Genomic DNA, 3,502 nt, shown 5'->3' on the forward strand with positions numbered 1-3,502 from the left:
GGGATTACAAGCGTGCGCCACCACGCCCACCCACTTTCAGCCAAGGATTTTAAATAGCTGAAAAGAAATTCTGTCAGGTAGCATCTCAACTTGCTATCCATTGCTGGGATTTCTGTAATTTTGAGGTTTGACTTTGGTTTACTTGACTGTTTTCTTTCTTTTTTTTTTTCTTTTTTTTCTTTTTTTTTTTTTGGCACTGCAGATTGAATCCAGGGGAATTCCATCTCTAAGCAACACCCCAACACTTTTTATTTTATATTTTGAAACAAGGTCTCACAAAGCTGCTGAGGCTGGCCTCAAACCTGAGATACTCTTGCCTTGGGATTTCAGGCGTGGGCCACCATGCCCAGCTTGGTTTACTTGACTTTTAACCGTCCATCTCTCTTGGGAAGAGACAGTTGCAGAAAAGAACAGATTGCAATTCTGCTATAAGAATGTTGATATTATTTCATCAGTAGTTTTAGGGAAAAGATCAAAGTTAGCCAAGAGGTGGAAAAGTCACGAGGCTTGTGTAGTCCTCCACAGCAGATCTCTAGATCTCCATCTTTTACCATAGTAAGTGGTAACCTTCGACTCGTTCTCAAGAGCCGAGGACTTAATCTCGCTGATAACCAAGCCACCCAGGCCTGGGGATACGTTTGCCAGCCCACTCCATGCACAGAAGTCTGCCCTCCACTGTCAGGGTGTGGGCGTCAAGTCCCCAGCTTTCCCCAGCAACCTCCCCAATCCAGCATTCCTTCTGAGAAGACTAACATAAGAATTCATCTAGAATGTTGGGAATTGGCAAGGTAACAGTCCTTTAATTTAGCTTCTCACTGAATGTTGTAGACTTTCTTTAGTATTCAATGATGAATACTCCATAGGTGAGCTTAATTTGGTCTCCCTGAGCTATTTGCAAGTTGGTTCTTGTCTGAAAAAGTGAGCTGGCTCGCTCCATGATTTGTTTTTTAGACGTTGATAGGAGAGTCTGTGTTTAGTCCTAGCTCATCTTAGAAATTTGCTTCTCTTTCTGTTTCTTCATCTGCAAAGTGACCAGGCCTGTTTTGCTCATTCTGTGGGGTTGTTAACAAGAGAAGGAAAGACCCAAACAATTTTTAAACATTTACCACTTTGTAGCTGCTATGATGAGAACTTTATACACACGAAGTTATTGAGACTTCCAACTAAATGAAGTTGGTGATATTATTCTCATTTTACTGAGGAGAAAGTTGGACCTGAGAAAAACCAATTACATTCCCTAAAGGTCACACAGAGTAATAGAGTTATCACGTGAATCCAGGTCTGTCTGGCAACTAGTTTAGTCATTTTACCCTCTGGTCTGCTATAAGCTGGTACTTAAGGAAGCACTTCGTAATTTTTAGTAATTCACTTATTTCAGCAGTTTTTCTTTAGCCTGTCCTCTCCCCTTAGGTAAACATTCTCCAGTTTTTTTTTATTTTTCTTTGATGAATTATCATTTCTTATCCCATACCATTTGGCCCACTTTGACTCACTGCTACAGAGAGTATCATGTTTTCAGCATCCCTCCTTTTTTTATGCCTGAAAATCTTTATTTGTTCTTTAACCAAATATGTACATAAATATACATCTCTATATGGCTTTTGGGCTCTTTTTTACTGCTCACCATGAATGCCCTGAAGATTCAGGGAAGACCAGGGCAGAATTCTTGACTTCATGGAGATTTTTTTTTTTTTTTTTTTGGTACTGGGGGTGGAGCCCAGAGGCTTTCTACCTTTGAGGTATAGGCTCAGACCTATTTTATACTTTATTTGGAAACAGGGTCTCACTAAATTGCTGAGGCTGGCTTCGAACCTGTGCGATCCTCATGTCTCAGCCTCCCAAGTGCTGGGATTATAGATGTGCACAGTAACTGATTATGATTCCAAGCATTTCCTCAGCTTAACACACCTGATCGCATTAAGGATCAGACTTGCTGAAACGTGTGTCAGTAAGTCAATGTGTAATCTGAGTTCAACATCTTTATTTTTATTTATGTAGTTTTCACAGTGCTTGGGATTGAACCCAGGGCCTCCCACGTGCTAGGCAAGTGCTCTACCACTCAGCTATAGCCCTAGACTTCAACGTCTTTAGAAGCATTCGTAATGAGTATATTGAAATGAGCTGGAGTCGCATATTGACCATTTTACTTGCAAGGATTAGTTACCATAACCTATTTTAGGGCCTGTGAGCCTGATAGAGAAAATGATCAGTGCTCAGTGGTACAGAAAGAGATCATCTCTTTTATCTGCCCAGGCAAACCATAAAATAAAATCTCTAAATGCTGAGGAGCCAAGAAGGAAGGGCACGCGTCCTGGGCTGGCTGTGCGTGCGGGTCTGCGTGGGCCGGGAGGTGCTTGGTCTCGGTGTCTGACCTTTCTCACTTGTGAGGTTTTCAGCCCGCGCCCTGAAGTTGTCTGGCGGGAACGTCCCTTTTGGAAAAGCTTGCTCGTCCACCCGGCACCAGCCTGCGGCGCCCGGAGGAAAAGACTAAAGGTTAGGTTGTAAGAAAATAGGAGCCATGTTTCGAAGACCCGTAATACAGGTACTTCCTAAGTTTGTAAGACACGAATCTGAAATAGCCAGCAGTTTGGTTCTTGAAAGATCTCCGAATGTGTACAGTGACTTGGGCGAGTGGGTCAGGACTCTGTCATGAGACAGGCGGAAGGAAAAAAATCCAGTCACAATATTTTCTCTAGCGACACATGAGATGTGGCGATCAGGGGACAATGAAGTATATCAAATGGGCGATGTTAGTCAAAAGGCAACATGGCACAGAATATCAGTGTTGCGGCCAGGCCTTAGAGATGTGGCGTATCAGTATGTGAAAAAGGGGTCTCGGATTTATGTGGAAGGGAAAGTCGACTATGGTGAATACGTGGATAGAAACAACGCGAGCTGGCAGGCGACAACCGTCATTGCCGATAACATTATATTTCTGAGTGACCAGCCAAAAGAAAAGGCATAGAATGGACAGTTCTTCTTTGGCCGTTGTTTGGTATAGTCTCAATTTCGAATCATGTATAGTCTTTATAGTTTCTAAGAACAAGAATTAAAATGCTCTTTTCTATAAAAATTAAAGTAAATAAATGCTGAGGAGCATGAATGGAGCTAGTAGGGTCACAATGAGCTAACTCTACCTATTTATTTAGGATTCATTCTCCTGCTGGCTGAAAGGCCCCCAAGTTAAATGTAATGATAAGATTAACAAAAGAAAGCCGGGCGTGGTGGCGCAGGCTTGTAATCCCAGCATTTGGGAGGCTGAGACCTGGGGATCTCCTATTTTGGGGACAGCCTCAGCTACTTAGCTACTTAGCGAGGCCCTCTGCAACTCAGTGAGACCCGGTTTCAAAATAAAGAATAAAAAAAAATAATAGGGCAGGGGGTGTAGCTTAGAGGTCGAATGCTCCTGGGTTCTATGGGGGGGGGGCGATTAACAAAAGAAGCAGGATATTGTTATTTTTTCAGATACCAAAGCTTTTCTGGTTTTAAATGAAAATAATAT

At 42.5% G+C, this 3,502-nt stretch overlaps 1 pseudogene across 1 annotated transcript; it reads left to right on the top strand.

Moving 5' to 3' along the window:
- The first annotated feature begins 2,518 nt into the window (after nt 1-2,518).
- Nucleotides 2,519-2,965, top strand: LOC308269884 (single-stranded DNA-binding protein, mitochondrial-like; annotated as a pseudogene). The gene has a single exon. The product of its transcript is annotated as a single-stranded DNA-binding protein, mitochondrial-like (transcript).
- Nucleotides 2,966-3,502: the final 537 nt, after the last annotated feature.

The sequence above is a fragment of the Muscardinus avellanarius genome (assembly GCF_963383645.1).
Source record: "Muscardinus avellanarius genome assembly, chromosome: 11".
Classification (NCBI taxonomy): Eukaryota; Metazoa; Chordata; class Mammalia; order Rodentia; family Gliridae; genus Muscardinus; species Muscardinus avellanarius.